The sequence below is a fragment of the Pleurodeles waltl genome, chromosome 2_2 (genome assembly GCF_031143425.1).
Source record: "Pleurodeles waltl isolate 20211129_DDA chromosome 2_2, aPleWal1.hap1.20221129, whole genome shotgun sequence".
NCBI lineage: Eukaryota > Metazoa > Chordata > Amphibia > Caudata > Salamandridae > Pleurodeles > Pleurodeles waltl.
In genome coordinates this window covers 14,851,629-14,870,319 of record NC_090439.1, presented here as the reverse complement: position 1 = coordinate 14,870,319, position 18,691 = coordinate 14,851,629, and positions in this window count along the sequence as shown.

The following is an 18,691-nucleotide window of genomic DNA, read 5'->3' as shown; positions in this document are numbered from 1 at the left end:
TTTTGTCTTTTGTTTTCCAGGTACCAGCTGCTGTTTCTTTTTGATAAAGCCATAGCTAGTTGTTTTCTAAATTTGTGTTACTAAAATGTTTACATGAAGCCCAGTATGTTAATGCTAATTTGGAGTTAGTAGGGTGTTTCTTCCTTCCTTACGATCTGATGTCATTCTATTGTTCCACAAATGTATGTTATTTCTTTTGCCCAGATATTGTTGTAATAATTTGTGTTTTCGCTTTTGAGAGCATTGTTTTAGTTGCTTTGTATAAATTGAGATTCTTTAGGTGATTTGGTCTACCTGTTTTGTTTCTCTACTTGTACCATTTGGCTTTGGGACTAATTTTCGTGATCTTAGCATTGTTAATATAGGGAAATAAACATTTTAATTGATATCAAAGGTGTAGTTATTCATGACCAAATGGGTCGTGGTGCGTTATTTACTGACTCTCTAATGATTTGTATTATTTAATTGATGTGTGATTTTTGTGCTATTTAGGGTGTGATCATCTTAAACGAGTCCAATGGTTCATCGGCCTTGAGGACATGTCTGCTTATAAGTTACTATAAATAAATCAATAAGCCTGGGCCTGCTCACAATTGCAAGGAGGAAGTTGAAAACTTGAACCTTCAAGGACTGCCTCAGGAAAATATTTCATGTGCAAGGGCACAATATTCTCTCTGAATTCAAGACCAAGAAGTTATGCAGATAAACATATAAGTAAAGAATGCGAGGTCTCTTTTTCCAAACAGAATACAGAGGCATCACGTTGATAGCATGCAATGATGATGGAACAACCAGAGATGTTTCTCATGCATGAGGATGATCACATGTTTTCCATTCATTATGTTCTGAATGTGACATCACGGAACTGGTAGAACATGATGGTTAATACCAGAATAGTAGAAGCCAGTCTTGTTGCGAAACCATTTAGGCAAAAAGCAAAATGTTGACAAAAAAGGGCAAACACTACATGGCTTTGATGTAGTTCAAGATCAAATTCCAGATATAAAGAATAACAAAAATAAAATCTTGATTTATTTTCAACCAAAAAGGTATCTGAATGATTATTACTTTTTTAAAGGATCGGTAACAATAAAAATGTTAAGCCCGAAAAAAAGGATGCAATTGTGTGTCCATTTTCACCACAAACTGAAGTGCTTGGGAAAATTGATGTGGAAGGTGGGGGCACTTAAGGTTGATAACAATATAAGGTGTTAATCATCCCAAACGACAGGAGAGAAGGGTGATGAGGGAAAGGGCAGGGAGCAGAAAGGGAAAATGCCTATACAGGGATGGAACAGTAAGAGTGAAATGAGCAGAGCGTTAACACGGGGAATGTACCACAATAATGAATACAGCATTGCATCTGATCACTGGGGAAAATGTGGAGGAGCACGTTGATTTCCTCATAATACTGATTACAATGAAAAGTGTGATGTGAAGTAGAAAAAACCTGATGCCATTTGTTGGAAACAGTCTGAGGGAACCAGTTTTACAGAAAAGTGTAACAAGAATCTATCTCACTATTTTTTTTCGAAACTGTGTATAAACCGCATAACTTATGTGTAGCACAGATCCGGTCCAGTTTTTCTTGTTTCCATTTTTATTAAAACCCATTCTAAGTGGCACATCAGATGGGGATTTCAGTCCTGGCATATGTATTACTCAAAAAATAATGTATTTTATTGAAAATGAAATCTAGATTTCACCCACACCTACAGCTTAAATTTAAACTAACCATTTAGAGAGAGGTTGCTGTCAATGCAATTACATGTATTTATAAATACAAATACGCACGAGCCCAGCTCTGTATGTGTACATATTACATTTTTCACACATACACGGGCTATGTTAAGTTAAATCACTGCCATCTGCTAACTTGTGAACAACCAGTGGGCTGTCTTTTTTCAACACATTATCCTGGCAGTGGTCTCGTAAGGCAAGGAGCACTATTCTTAGCAGTGTTTGCTTTTCAGACTGATGATGGCTCCACAGACACCCTTCACACTTCTTTCTGTTGTCAGATAAGGTATCAAGTATCTCCATTTCATCATTACCTTGGCTGAGCTGCTCTCTCCAGTGGCAGCACATATAATATCTTCTCTGCTTTAACTTTATTCAGATAGCTCTCCGAGAGACTCTGACTTCACGACACACTGTAACTGGCACATGCCAATCAACACCATGACCGCGTTTGCAAAAGCCTTCCATATGTAACATCGTATTACTTCCTTAGCATCAGCCGGGCTTCGAAAAAACAAACTACCTCGTGCTCCTTTTCCACAATTATATGCATTTAAATATCACATACTTATCGATTGAACAACCCACTGGCTGTGGCATAGGTGAGCCACTGAAGTCCACTGCCCACCTCGAGGCATGAGGCTGGCTCTGGCTCCGCCCATAGTCTTCTGAGAGAGAGTGAGTAAGTGCCTGACTTCTCCAGCACTTGGCGCGAGTCAGAGGTCAGATGGCTTGGAAAGAAAGAAAATAGGCAGGGGAGAGGAATAGAGACAGGGCAGTGGGCGAAGGACAGTGGTTAGAAAGTGACAGGGCGAGTCAAGTGCCAGCCTGGTAAAGGACACATGCACGAGATTGCAGAGTTTATTTGGTACAGGAAGTGGTTAGTAATCAAAAAGGAAACAAAGAGAAGGCGGAGGAAAGCAAGCCATGGGAGAGGAGGTGAGAGGATGACGTAAAAAGCAGGTCGGACTATAGCAGTCAGTAGCATGACGTGTTACTAACTGCGAATTCCTTGACTACCGGCCTGGCGGGAGCACCACCAATGGGTCAGTCTGCTGCTGCCTACCTCCTGCACCCCACCCTGCCCCCTTCTCTAGCACCCTGGCCTGTTACAGCCTGACATTGATTTTGCTGGCTCTGCTAGTGCTTTTTGCTCTTACAGGCAAGCCAGACCTTTGGCTCTGCTTTTGCATTAAATACTCTGGATCGCCCACTTCAACTGGTTGCACTTATGAGTTTCTTCCTTCAAGTAGCACTCGTGTCTGGAGGCCTGAGCTTCAGCTCTCAACCACCCACCTCTGCACTTGCTGTCGCAACTCTCAAACGCATCAATCCACAAGTAAGAACATAATAAGGGGCATATTTATACTCTGTTTGCGCCGGAATTGCGTCGTTTTTTTTAACGCAATTTCGACGCAAAACTAACTCCATATTTATACTTTGGCGTTAGACGCGTCTAGCACCAAAGTCCATGGAGTTTGCGTCATTTTTTTGCGTGGTCACCTACTTTGCGTTAATGAGATGCAAGGTAGGCGTTCCCGTCTAAAAAATTGACTACGAGGCATGTGCGCCGTATTTACACTCCCGGGCAAAATTCACACCCGGGAGTGGGCGGGTCAAAAAAAATGACGTACGGCCGCTTTTGCGCCGTTTTTTAGCGCTTGGAAAAGACAGGCGTTAAGGGACCTGTGGGCTCTGAAGGAGCCCAGAGGTGCCCTCCCATGCCCCCAGGGACACCCCCTGTCACCCTTGCCCACCCCAGGAGGACACCCAAGGCTGGAGGGACCCATCCCAGGGACATTAAGGTAAGTTCAGGTAGGTATATATATTTTTTTTTGTGGCATAGGGGGGCCTGATTTGTGCCCCCCTACATGCCACTATGCCCAATGACCATGCCCAGGGGACAGAAGTCCCCTGGGCATGGCCATTGGGCAAGGGGGCATGACTCCTGTCTTTGCTAAGACAGGAGTCATTTCTATGGGGTTTGGGAGTCGAAAAAAATGGCGCAAATCGGGTTGAGGCGAAAAATTTGCCTCAGCCTGACTTGCCCCATTTTTTGGCGCCCAAGCTCCATATCCCCCTACGCCGGCGCTGCCTGGTGTACGTCATTTTTTTCCACGCACACCAGGCAGCGCCGGCGGCTAACGCCGGCTAACGTCATTGATTAAATACGGCGCCCGCATGGCGCTTCAGAATGGCGTTAGCCGGCGCTAATTTTTTTGACGCAAAACTGCGTTAGCGCAGTTTTGCGTCAAAAAGTATAAATATGGCCCTAAATGTCATGAAAATAAATGTATTCCACGTGCAAAATTTCAAAATGCATAACTGAATCAGTTGTCAACTACTTTACTCAGTAAAGAATATATATGGAGCAACGAAAAACACATAACCAGAAGCATGGCAGCAAGTGTTCGTAAAGGTGATACACTGTTTGTTAAACACAGAAGCAGCGGTAAATATGTATTCCAAGTGAAGAATTTCACGGTAGTTGTGTACATCCCCCCTTCAGACCATTTGCACAGTCCTATGATAAAACGTAGTGAAATAAAAACACATTACCAATTGCTCTACCCCCTGCCACAGTCCACAACACACGAGACCGATCTTGATGTCCAAACTTAAGGAATTGTAATTGAAGTGCAATGTACCAGTCCTGAAAGGCAAGACTGTTTAGTGATGTTAGCGCTGAATTTATTAGTGAATATTCATGTATTTTGAGTGCTGAATTAGTGTAGAAAATGTATTAACTTAAAGAAAAATGATGCACCCATTCGAGTGGCCGCAAATGTTCACGAAGTGTACTTATTAATGGCTTATTAATGTAAAATTTTGAACTTATGGTTGATTAATGTAGTAATGTGTCATATTAAAGGTTATGCATGATGTATTAGCTTTATTAATCATAGGCCTTCACTTAGCAAGATCTTGGCCTAGTTGCACGACCTCATGTCAAGCTGCATTTGATAAAATCGATGCTTAGAGAATTTAATTGTGATTTTTGTCCTGTATTTACCATGTGTTCGTAGCTGAAGTTAGTTCTCTCTAAACAACTGCTTGCTAGAAGATGCTGTATTAGCTAGAGAAACATTGTATATCATGGTATGTGCAAGACTGACCTTCCCAGGACAAGGCAATGGATGCACTGACTGGAGTATAAGCTGCAATAATATTGATGCCTGACAAGCACAATGACGAGAGCGGGAGAAGAGGACCCAATCATCGACACGTGAACCATGTACTAGTAAAATTGTATATTTGGGGTTTTATTTTCATTGGACTAAGTGTAAACATGCGATTCTCTGACCAATAAGGATGTGGAAAGTAGTTTTAGGAAAGCTAACTGAGCCGGACTGCACCGAGAAGGGAGAGCCCATTCTCTCCTTATTCTTCCTAAACATTAAGTCAATCTTTTCCGAACTGCATTAAGAGACTTTGCTTTTTCTGAACTTTAATGTTGAATCCTGATGTTTTACTGACCGAACTGATGTCCTATTGAGGAAGACTGTCACAGCTTGCTGAACCAAACTGAGGCAAGGAATAAGACGATGTTACTGACTGTTATGTCTATTTGCTTTTGTTTCTAGGTACCAACCGCTATTTTGATAGAGCCATGGTAAGATTTTTTCCAAATTTGTGTGACTAAATTGTTTTGCATGAAGTCCAGACATGCTATTCTGATATGATGTTATATAGGGTTCTCACTGATGAAGTTCGCTACATGCAATAACAGTTGATGTCTTTTCTTTGCTGAATCTAAATGGATGTTATTTCGTTTGCGCAGTTATTCTTGCTACTAATTTGTACTGTAACCCTAGAATGTGTAGTAGCTCAGACTTTGATTAGATTGCGATTCTTTCACCGTTTTGGTCAGCCAGTATTGTTTTTGTACGTTTATCATTTGATTTTGAGACTAAGTTACGTGACATTAGCATTATTATTATAGGGAAATAAACATTCTAACTTTTATATAAAGGTGTGGTTATTCATGGCCGAGAGGTGAAGGTGTTTGGAAATTACTGACTCCTGTTGTTTATTGATGCCATTGATTGTTGCTGTTATTGATCTGTATTGATACAGGGTTCATGGTGGGAAATACTCAAAGCGCAGTCAAAGGGTCCATCGGCCTATTTGCGTCTCCCTTTTAAGTTTACTTAATAAGGTCTGACGTGCTAACAGAGATGGTAGCAGAGATTGATGGTTTGTCTCCTTAAAAGCCCATCATAGATGCCCGGTACAAGGTTTGTCTCCTCAAGAGCCCATCATAGATGCCCGGTATAGGTTTATCACCTTAAGAGCCCATCATAGAGGCCCGGTACAGGTTTGTCTCCTTTAGAGCCCATGATACAGTCCAGAGGTAGGTAGAAGAGTATTTGGTCCCAGAGACTGTAAGCGAGAAATAACAGATGTTCCATGAGAGGGTAGTGGGGTAAGGGTTAATATCCCACAAAGAGCAGAATAGTTCGCATATTTGAGGAAATTGGTGAAATTTGGGGTTTTTCAGATTCAATGATACAAAGTGGAATGAAAATGTGCGCCTAAGTACTTAAAATGACTTTCCCAGAATCTTGGAGCTTGCCAATGATTGTTTGAGGATGTTCTTGGTGTTCTAGTGACAGTATGGATGATGTTTTCCGATAGCACAGCTTCTGCAAATGGCAGGTGAATTGTGATGTTTGTGAGGGTTTAGGGAGTTTGCGTACTCCAAATGAAGTTGTAGAAGGAGTGTGCGTGTGAGAGTAGGGAAGTCACTGAACTTCACATGTGTGTGGCGCTTTGTGCTAAAAAATTGTCCACATGGTTGTTGGTATACGGACCCTGCATGGTCTAAGACTTTGGAATATATTGAAAGGTGTATGAGACACCTGTTTTTTGTCGTAATTTGTCTGGTTTAATAGGTCGATTGGGTGTGGTCGGCAAGTCAAAGTGTGAGTCAAAGTGAGTGAAAGAAATTTTGCGAAGCAGGGAAACTGAGAAAGAAGGAGTAGCTGTTACAGCATAACACCGTCAGTGAAAAATCCGTAAAGTTTCTGAAGCGATTGTGTTACCTGACCCATAAACGGACTAATTGGGTTTTGATTTTGTTTGTACTCACAGTAATTTTGCATTCGTTTCGTGTGCATCTGAGTTTGAGAGGATAAGCCTCAAGTCTTTGTCAGCTGCTGTACATGTGAGTGTGATGTCATTGGAGCCACGCTGGGATAGGTTGGTTAGCGAGAAGGGTTGAACACGGATTGACAGCCATCCGTGAAGCGCAATTGGTTGAGAAGGTGGGTGAAGATTAAAAATCACTTCCTGATCTAATTTGAGTAACATAAAGGTCACAGAAATGACATTTTTCAAAGATTTAAAACGTACTTTAAGGGGAGATACTTACATTACATTGAGCATAGGGGATATCGCACCACCAGAGGGTACACCAGCTTACATTGTAAATGAAGAACAGGGCGTTGTGCCATGTCTTTGGCTGAAACAGTGGTGCAAAGTGACAGAGAAGGGTGGGAATTTAGTGTTTCCTGCCCACAGAACATTAAGGCGGTCATTATGAACACAGCGGTAAACTCCGCCGACCGCCGTGGTGGCGGTGAACAGAAGCCCGCCTTTGGTGGTGAATAGAAACCCACCATATAATGAACCAAAATCCCAAAGCCGCCAAATATCACCAGACCACCAGTCACTGCCATGACCTTGTCGGCAGAAATGCTGGACCTCCCCACCCTGCCACTCCCAAGCACACCCACATCCCGCCCTCCAAATAATGATGCACAAATCACCTTGGCGGACAGTGGAGGCTGGACGACTAATGGCGGTGTCGCCCGCCACGGGCGGCAAGTGGACTTAACATCAAGAAGTGCACACATCGGATAAGCTTGAAACCCACACACCTGACACACATCCATAACCCCATAAAACACTCATAGACACAGCCCACAATCCTTTGCAATGAAACCAGGCCAAAGAAGACGGAGAGCACCAGAAGCAGACACCGAATGCCACAATACACGAGACGCACACCGACCCACAGAAGAGCACCCTCACCGCGTTTCCAGCAAGACACTATTCACCACACTCACCATATCACCCCCCAAACATCCACGCTTTACAGAAAGGGAGCTAAGGACCATGGTGGACGGGATCCTGAAGGTGGAGCTACAAATATTCGGGGCCCAGGTGCAGCACACACCCATCGCAAGGAAGATGGAGCTATGGCAGACCATTGTCAACAGGGTCAATGCAGTGGGACACCATCCACGCACAAGGGACTACATCCGAAAGAGATGGAACGACCTGCGGGGGAAGGTCAGGGCCATGGCATCCAGGCACTGCATTGCAGTTCAGAAGACTGGGGGAGGACCGCCAGCAACACCACCCGAATACACCGACTGGGAGGAAAAGGTACAGGCCATCTTGCAGCCTGAGGGACTCACTGGACTCACTGGAGGAATGGTTTCGGGTAAGTCATCTACATTTACCCCATATACACCATACCTGTAATGCATGCACCACCCCACCCGTACCCACCAGGACCAATACCCCACCCAGGCAACAGCCACTGATTCCACCCCCCCCTGCATGACCACAAACCCACTAACAGGCCCACATCCCTCCCCTTGTGCACAGTCACCTACCCATGCAAGAATTCTCAATGGAACTACACCCCAATGCAACCCCAAACCCTAAGCAAAATGCAGCGTAAACCTCACAAAGGCACCCTGGATGGCCACTAAAAGTTACACCAGCACAAAATAGCCCAGTCCTGTGCACGCCAACCATTCATGCATTTGTAACAGGCATGTCCATGTCCCCCAACAGGCACCATCACCCATGCCACCCTAACGGACGGGACAAGGAGTGCCAGTGCCCCCCATGGAGACAGAGGCACCTCACAGGACACTGGTGAAGGATCCCTGGACACTGATGAGCAGGCAGGCCCCTCACACAGTACTGGACTGTCACAATGCAGCAGCCCCACCCAGGGTACCACTGACACCCCTACTACCCAGCCAAGAACAGCAGCCCAGGGCAAGTGTCCCCACACCAGTGTATCCAGACCACAGACTGGTGGAACACAGGTACAGAGGCCACAGTCTCCCACTCCCAACATGCAAGAAGGCGAGGGCCCCAGTACAAGTGGTACTGCCAGACCTGTGCACGGGACACAGGCACAGGGGGCTAGGGCAAGTGTTAGGGCCTCATTGGGCCAGGGGGAAGGCCACTGGATGGATGCAGCAGCCCAGGACGTGATATCTGAGGTATTGGGGGCCTACCAGCATACCCATGACAGGTTGGCATAGATAGTATCCACCCTGGTGCACAGTCAGAGGATGCAGCAGGAACACCACCAACAGGCCATGGAGCAGTGGAAACAGCACAATGGCCAGCACAGCAGGAGTACTGCTGCAGCTGGTACAAACCCAGTCTGAGACCCACACAGGACAGGAGGCCCCCACTACAGTACGGACACAGACCGGACAATTACACCATCATCAGAAATATCCCAGGAACTACCCTCAGAGGAAACCCAAGGACCAACCATGTCATTCCCTCAAGGTCAACAGCAGGCGCCCAAACATACCCTCAGACCAAGATATGGCACAGGAACCCGAGCAAAAAACAAGGCCCCCTTCAAGAAGTGACTCAGCAACCATCCCACTCAATCAACCACCACACAGTGCTAAGAAGCAATATGAACTAATGTAAGAATTGATGGACCCATCAATACTACCAACAAGGCTGCCACCATGTTGGCATTGAGGACAACCACCCATGACCACTTGCGATCAATGCAAATTGCACTATTCACTCCCTGCCACCAATAAAACACATACCACACCTGTAACACTGTCCACTGCCATAAAATGTGAACAAAGTGAAGTATGGATGCAACTGGCTGATAACCACTTTATTGTCAATGCGTTGCATGAAAGGACTCCTGTGTACCTAAATGTGGCCTCAAACTAAATGCACTAAATTGTATTCTATACCATGCAGACCCGGACCCAGTTTCACATATAATAATCAAACCCCCCCCTGGATGACAAACCACACTGACAGTATGTGCCACAAACCCCAATGTCAGCCCTTAGTCCCACATAGTTACTGGAAGTAGAGTTTTATCAGTTGGGTCCTGGAATTGACATCTTGCCCTTCCTCATCATCACCATCACTCTCCTCACTTCTCTGAGGTAGTTGGTCAGGACATACAGCACCCTCCACCTCCAAGAGGGGGATATCATTTCTCACTGCCACATTGTGCAGCATGCAGCAGGCCACCACTATTCTACACACCATTTCAGGCCCATAGGCCACAGAACCCCCAGAGATATGTAGACAATGAAATCTATCATTCAGAAGACCTATTGTACCCTCCTAGCACATCCATGGGCCTCATTGTAATTCCTCTCTGCATCTATTCCAGGATTCCTCACTGGTGTCAGTAGCCAATGCAAGTTGGGATAGCCAGAATGACCTAGAAAAAGGTGTAATACAGAGTAGTAATTGTCAAGTCTCTTAGTCAGACAGCCTGGCTGTCTGCTATGTGTCAGTTAGTGACAGAAACACTTACCTATGATCCACCCTCTGTTCTCTTGGAGTTGTTCCATCTTCTATGGCACACTACTGTTCCTCAGCACAAAGGAATCAGGGACTGAACCTGTTAACATGGCATTTAAATGTGAGATGTACTGGTCTGCAGTAAATACCAATAGGATGTTCCTGGAATGAAAGTTCTTCCTGTTTCTGTACACCTGTTAACTGACTCTTGGGGGAATGATAACTATGTGGGTGCCATTGATGGCACCTATCACATGGGGTATGTTGGCAAAGGCACAGAAGTCCGACTTGATGGCAGGAAGGTCAGTACTTTGGGGCAACCTCACATAGGACTGCAGGTGTTGTACAAATGCATTTAGAAATCTTGTCCGTACCATGTTGAACATTGGCTGTAAAATTCCAGCACCCATACCCACTGTCACTTGAAATGAGCCAGTGCCCAGGAAATGGAGTGCGGAGAGCACCTGCACTTCAGTAGGGATGGCATGCTGATTACGATTTCCCAGAGTTAGTGCAGGATCCAGTAATGCACAAAGTTCCAGAACTATTGCACGGTTGAGCCTGTAATTGATTATGATCTGACGCTCCACCATGGTCCTCATATCCACAATTGGTCTGTACACCGATGGTGCCCTTCCTCGCCACAAGGGTCGGTACCTACGTGGGATATCAAACAAGTTTGAGGAACACACATACATAGGCACACATTGTCATAAATTGTACACTGCATACTTGATTGTAGTGACTCTACAGTAATATGTTCTTGACAGATCTACATCTACACCTCAATGAGGGAACAGTGTTTTTCATGTGTGTTATTTTTTTAAATAGTCACATGCATAGGTGCTTCATGTGGAAAATAGGGCCTGCATTGGCACAATTATTTTTTATAGATGCGTAGTTAATGCCAAAATGTCTGCCCCCTGTAATCCAGGCCTGTCGTTGTGGAAGTGACCTCATACCGCTAGCGGTTGACATAAGAGCGTAAGGCGGTGTTTACCGCCGTTCGCACCGTCATTGGTTAACATGGATGCCAATGGGGAATCCTGGCGTATCATGATCGCCGCCGGCGGTGACGGTGCACACCACTGTGGTACGTACGGGAATTTGTCATCTATACTTCACTTGACTTCCTGATCTTGTGCGAACAGGTACTCCACTGTGTGTATTGCTGTGTCCTGTCTCTGGTCATGGAAGTGGCTCGTGTTGCAGGGGAAAGGGCCCCGGCCTTCACCCAGGAGGAACTGGAGAGGCTAGTGGATGGGGTCCTGCCCCTGCACGCCAAGCTCTACGGACGGCCAGAGGTACAGGTGAGTCGGGGTTTGAGGTGCACTGTTTGGGTGTAATGGATGGTGTTGTAAGGACATATGTGTGCACCTCTGAGCCTGCATGGACCATGGTGCATGGCATGCTGAGTGCGTATGTCCTGTAAGTCTGACAGTACTGTCCGTCCCATAGTGGACGAATAGCCAGCTGTACCTATCTTGCAAGTGCCTGACCTCTGTGTTTCATTTCTGTGTCTCCCTTTTAGGTCAGCGCCCACCAGAAGAGGGCACTTTGGAATGCCATCGCCAAGGATGTGCGGACCCTGGGGGTCTACAACTGGCAGAGCACATCACTGCAGGAAGAGGTGGGAGGACCTGCAGCACCGGGCACGTAAAATCTTTGAGGCCCAGCTGGGGAATGGGTACCCGTCGTGCACTGACCCCTCTCATGCAACGCATCCTGGAAGTGGTGTACCCAGACCTGAATGGGCGCTTGAAGGCTGCACAGCAGTTACAAGGGGGTGAGTACTCATGTCACGATCTTAAGCCTTGATGGATGTCTGTGTGTGCATAAGAGTTCATGCTGCTTAGAGGCAGGGACTCTGACTGTTGTCCATCTACATGATGGTCCCCGTAGGGTGTAGGGGTGTCTTGGTCAGGTCTCCCACACGTCGAGTCCTCCAGGTAGTTCAGGGGATGGGTGTAGAGCAGGGTTCTGGTCAGTAGTCAGGGGCATGGCCATGGGCATAGTGAACGGTGCTGCCTGTTGGGGGTGTCTTCTTGGTGGGTGTATGTCTGGCTACTATGTACCTCCATTCAACTATTTACAAGTGTCTCTCCTGTTTTGTCTCCCCATCCCTGTCCTCCTGTGTTGTTTTTGTACATCAGCAACATCTGGCGAGGGAGATGAGGCACTGGCAAGTGGGGAAGCAGCGACCCACGGATCCTCGGAGGCAGAGTCATCCGACGTCAAGGGGACCAGTGGGTGGGAGGGCGAGGGGAGTACCAAGGGGCAGGAAACTACCACTGGAGGTACTGACTCCGATACCTCCTCCGATAGGGGCTCCCCGGCAGTGGCGGACCCTAGTGGCCACACCACTACAGTGACGTCTTCCGCCACCCCATTCCATCTCCGCCCTCCCTTCTGCTCCCCACTGAGTTGCCCGGGCCCGCTCACCCAGAAAGATGGGTGTCTCTTTCGCCCCAGGCACCTCCTCCCCTGCCCCAGTTAGCCCTGCTGCCCTCACAGAGGAGGCTATTGACCTCCTGAGAACTATCTCTGTAGGGCAGACAACCATCGTTAATGCCATCCAGAGGCTAGCATCAGAGGTGCAGCAGACCAATGCCTATCTGGATGGCATTCACGGTGCCGTGTCTGACCTACAGAGATCTTTTCAGGCTCTGGCCTCCTCTTGGACAGCAGTCAGTTTCCCTGGTCATTCAGTCTCCCCTCCAACCTCCTCTACCCCTACCAGCACCTCACTCCCTTCACCTATCCAAAGCACACAGTCTGACACACAGTCAAGCACCTCAACACACAAGAAGCACACTTCTAAACACAAGCACCACACCTCCCACCACAAGCATTCACACAGTCAACATACACATGCACACCCAGCAACATCCACTTCCCCAGTGTGCCGACCTCTTCTGCCCCCTGTCTGTCCCCTCGACATGCATACCCTCATGCACTGCACCTTCAGTCACTGTTGCTGATCTTCTTACTGTACTCAACACAATAACAGACATCCATACATGCACCCCAGACACCACACCTGCACTCACCACAACTACTGTAGTTGACACATGCAGCACACTCATCAGACTTGCAGACACCCACACAACATACATCCACACTGGCAGCCTGTCTACTCCCAATGTGTCCACCCCCCTCGTCCAAAAACATACAAATGCACCAAGACACCCACCCATCACACATCCACCACACCTCAGCATACTGTCCAGTCACCTGCACCCACTACACGCACCCCTACACCACATACGTCCACGCCCTCTGCCTCCACTCCCACGCCCTCATCCAGGACCACCCCAATTGCTCCGAAAAACGTTTCCTCTCCCGTACTGACCTCTTCCAACCCACTGCCCCATCCCGTCTTGTCCCTAAGCGTGCACACCTCCTTTCCCTTTCCACTCCTTCCACTTCACAGCCTACCCCTGTCTGCCCTTCACATTCCCGTGCCCCTTCCCCAGAGAAGAAGAAGCCCCGTACAGAGCCAAGTCCATCTGACTCCACCCGCTCGAAACACCCCCACCTTCAAAGGACAAACCCACACCCCCTCCACCTTCCAAGCACAAGTCCAAGCCCCACCCCATCGCAAAACCCCACCGCCACCCCCCCTGCACCCATTCCGTGAGGTGCCTGGATGCCCATTTGTTGCCCCATTAGGTGGAGTACCGTGCACTTTTGGGAGTCAGATTGGGGCTGTTGTGGCCCATGGGACTTCTTGTGCTACGGACTGGCCATTGGCCTTGTTGGAAATAGTTGGCTCTGTGAGCTGTAATAAATATTTTTGTGTGGCCTGTGTTTTGGTGGCACACTGTTGAACCCTGGTCTTTCGTTTCATTGTTTGTGGGTGTGGGGCATTTGTATGTACTATGGTCAAGTTGGATTTGCCTTGTGTCGGGTAAGTACCTCTTGCTGTGGGGTGTATGGGTTGTGCTGCTGTGAAGGGTTTGGGGGGCGTTGCTGGGTGGGTGGGTATGTAACTGTGCCCTTTCCTCTCTTGTTTCGTAGGTTGCGGTACTTACCGTCATCGTCTTCGTCTGAGGTCTCGGTCATGGAGGTATATGGCAAGGAGCAGGGCTGGCATGATCTGCAGCTCTCTATCCATGTCTGCTTCGGTGCGTTGTGTGGGCCTCCGTTGAGTGTTTCATTGAATTTGGTTCATTTCTGCCTGGACTTGCGTGGCGGTCGTTCCAACCCCGGAACTGGCGGCAGACTAGTGGTTCATAATTTGATGGGCGGGTTGGGCCTTTCCGTCGGCCTGTGGGCGGACTCTGTCATCGTCGTCGGCACTCCTCTACTGGCGCTGGGTGGTTTTCTGGATGCCTGTGTTTCGATTGGTTAATTATTTGGCGGTCCGGACCGCTCCTCTGTTGGCGGTTTTTACCACCACTGCCAGTGGCATGGCAGGGACCGCCATGTTCATAATGAGGGCCTTAATCTGAGGAGCTTAGAGAATCTGAGGGGAGGGTACTGTATGATCTGAAACCCCCTCAGAGACCAGCACAGTTAGAGGAATTAGCAATCTGGGAGTTAGTAGCCAGACAGCAACAGCAACAGAAATTTGAAAGGAGAATGAGAAAAGCAGAAAAGACAGTAGCGGAGGCTAGCTGGAACAGTGGTCAGAGGTTGTGGAGAACAGAGACTTTACTGGGAATTAAACTGTTTCCAGCGATTACACAAGACAGCGTGAGAGAAGGAAGGAAAGCTACCAGATAAACAAACAGGAGCCCTTCCAAGAGTAGGGAGTGGAGATCAAGAGAGTCTAGAGGATCTTTTACGCTTGAGGAAGAGTCAGACGATGAGAGTTTATTTAGCAGTTATTGAGAAATTTCCCCCCCCCATATGCAGCACAAGTGAGTGGTCTGAGCAGCTGTGTAAATCCTTCAGCTCTGGCACTGGTTAATGTAACAATAAGTCCAGTGCAGTTTAACCCAAGCATGACACAGAGCCCTATGCAGAGTAGTCTCAATGCACCTATTACTCCAGTAGCACAAAATCAAGTGCCACAGTCGAATGTCCTATGAATTTACCCTGATGTACCCATGGTGGAAGCAGCCACAAACTTGACAGTGCCAACAGGACAGTTTTTTCCCAAACCAATATCAATTCAGACAGAGCCAACTCCACTCTTACTGCCCCAAGTGCAGTCAGAAGTAATGCTAACATACGCACCAATAACAGGGACACAGTCAGACGGGTCTGTACTGATGAGCCAGAATACGGGAACTATGCACCCACAGAACTTGAGTATTAGACCAAGCCCAGGTACTCTATCTGTACCTGTCACCATTGGTCCAGTTGTACCTCTGCATAAGAAAAAACAGTGCAAATGGACAGGGAGTCCTGAGTTAGAATCCAATAAGGGGAGGACTTAATGAGAGTTTCCGAGTAGTCTCTCTAATAGGACAGGCCTTTGACAGATCAAAATCATTGCTAGAGTTTAGTCCATTCGGAGTTCCTCTGGATACTGTCATAGGGTCAACTGTTAGTCCGAGCCTGAAGTTACTGACACCGCAGTCCAAGAATACAGTGCTGCAACAAGTGCCACATGCCCATGCCAACAATAATTTGCTGCAAGGTTTGACTGCCCAAAATTGACTGAATGGTTAGACAAGCTGAATATCCCGCAGAGTGCTCCTAGGGGAGAGGAGTACTTGAACTATACAAGATTAGGAATGGAAGCTGGTGAGCTCATTGAGGGAACTATGGGTGTAAACAGACTAGAGTGCTACACAGAAGCAGAATTGAGATATCTGTGTCTGAAAATTACGAGGGAAGTGAGCAACGTGCATCAAAGGCTAGCAGGCCTGGCAGAAAAGTATGGTATAGAAAGAGAAAACAAAGCATTTGGAAAGGAGTTACAGGTTAGATTTTGACACAAAAGACTTTGAACACATGAGATCTGCAGGAATGAAGGCACACCTTAGGGAGTTACTCCAAAGTGTCCAGACGTGGGGAGCATTAGACAAATGGGAAGGCAGATGGGTGACGAAAAGAGAGAAAAGAAAAAGGGATTCTGTGGAGCTGACTGCAAATGTGCAGCAGGGCAAGGATCCAGTGGACATTTTACCAATGAGATGGATGCCAGGAGGGCATTTTGTTCATGTCTCTTGGAGCAGAAGTGATACTCTGGCCCTCATTACAACCCTGGCGGTCGGTGTTAAAGCAGCAGTAATAATGCCAACAGGCCGGCGGAAACAAAAATGGAATCATGACCACGGCAGAAACCGCCAACCCATACAGCCACTTTAACACTCCGACCGCCACGGCAGTAGCAACAAACACAGCGGCGGTAACCACCAACAGCCAGTCGGAAGACAATGTACGCCCACCCCATTACAACCCGCCCATCCGCCAGATTTTCCGGGGCGGTACCAACGCCATCAAAAGCACAGCGGAAACAGTACGTTGAAGGGAAACCACTCACCTCTCGACACTTCCGGGAGAACGAGGACGCCATGGAGCCCGAACTACAGGTGTTACCCATGCTGGTGTATCTTCTCATGTACCAGGAGTACCAACGCCGGCGATGACAACCACAGTGAGTACTGCACCTAGTACACAGGGGAGGGGGGAGGAAAAAGAGAGTGACACACAAACGCAACACGCCACACCCCCACCTTCATCCTCAACACCATACACACAAACACATGCAACAACATCACATATACACCCTGTAACCCTCAGGAATAACAAAATAGTGTAATATTAGAAATTTTTAGAAATACGTTCATAAATAAATAAACAGTATGTACAATATAAACACTATATACAAAATGAGGGACAATGTCCACACAAAAATAGTCTGTGGCCCAGTGGGCTATAACACATAGGCCAAGCCCACACTTGACTCTTGCCTCACAACGGAGAGAACACTGCAGGGGCATCAGGTCGAAAACACACAGGCACCTCAGGGGGAAGGGGAAGGGGGTGCACCTCAGCCGGAAGATGGTACTATGCCACTGCTCCTGGAGGAGGCTCCATGCCCACTGTTTGGTCCTGGGGAGTGCAAACCCACAGTCTGTCAAGTTGGTGCTCTGCCCACTGCTTAGTCTTGGGGAGCGAAAGCCACAGTCTCTCAAGTCTCTCAAGTGGGTGGATTGCCCACTGCTTGGTATTGGGGAGTGCAAAGCCACAGTTTCTCAAGTGAGCGACATGTTCCGCTGGTTCTGGAGGGGGCTTTGTGCCCAGTGTGCTTCATCCTGCCAAGGATAGGGTGAGTGATTGCCTTTCTCCACTGGTTCTGGCTACGCAGTGAGAACTGCAGAAGTTCCAAACTTGCCCCTTTCAAGAAAGACAGTCCAGATTGTAGGAGTAGCGAATCAGTATTTGACCAACCCAATTACAGAACCTGTTCAGGTTAAAATTGGCAACTTCAAAGGACTGCACAAATTCATAGTCTGTGATTTGAGTCCGTTGCCCCTGCGGGGAAGAGACTTGCGTTGTAAAACCAGCTGCTCGATTACTTGTTCAAATGATGGGATCAAGATACAGACAAATAGTGATGATGAGGATGTCCCAGCTCCAGAGACCGAGTGTGAGACCATAAAGGAAGAGTGCCCCCTGATTCATTTCTTTCCAGTTTTCACAGAAAAGGAGCTTCCTCCTGATTTGCAGGGAACGGTTAAAGAAAAAGTGGGGGATTTGACAGGGAAAGAGATTGGTCTGATAACGGGAGTTGAGACAGTTAAAGTTCCTGTAAAACCGAACACAATTTTTCCCCAGATTCCCCAGTACCACATGCCGCAGAACATCCTTATGAAGGTTGCTCACATAATTGCAGAATTTGTAAACCAAGGGGTCTTGAATGAAGCAGCCCATGTAATTTACCGATAATGGGATTGAAAAAGCCTTGTGGGAAAGTTCGAATTGTCCAGGATTTGAGAAAAATAAATTACATTGTGATTCAAATGTTGCCCTGTGGTGCCAAATCCAGCTGTGATTGTGTTTCAGATTCCATGTGATGCTGAATAGTTCACTGTCATAGACTTTTCACAAGCCTTTTTTTCTGTGCCTCTTCACGAGGATAGTCAATTTCTCTTTTGTTTCAAATTTTTGGATTGAGTTTACTGTTGGTGTCGAATTCCTCAAGGGTTTCCTGAGTCACCTACCATATTCAATCAGATCTTGAAAAAGACTTTGGAGTATTTGGAATTGCCTTTCCAATCCACATTGATACAATACATTGATGATTTGCTGATTGCATCCGAAACAAAGGAAGAGTGCAAGTATGACACAATTGCTTTGCTGAACCATTTGGGAAAGAATGGTCATAAAGTGTCTCCACTTAAATTACAATACTGTCAGAAAGAAGTGAAGTACTTGGGTCACCAGATAGAGAAAGGAATGAGGAAAGCATCCAGAGAAAGGATTGCAGCCATACTGCAGA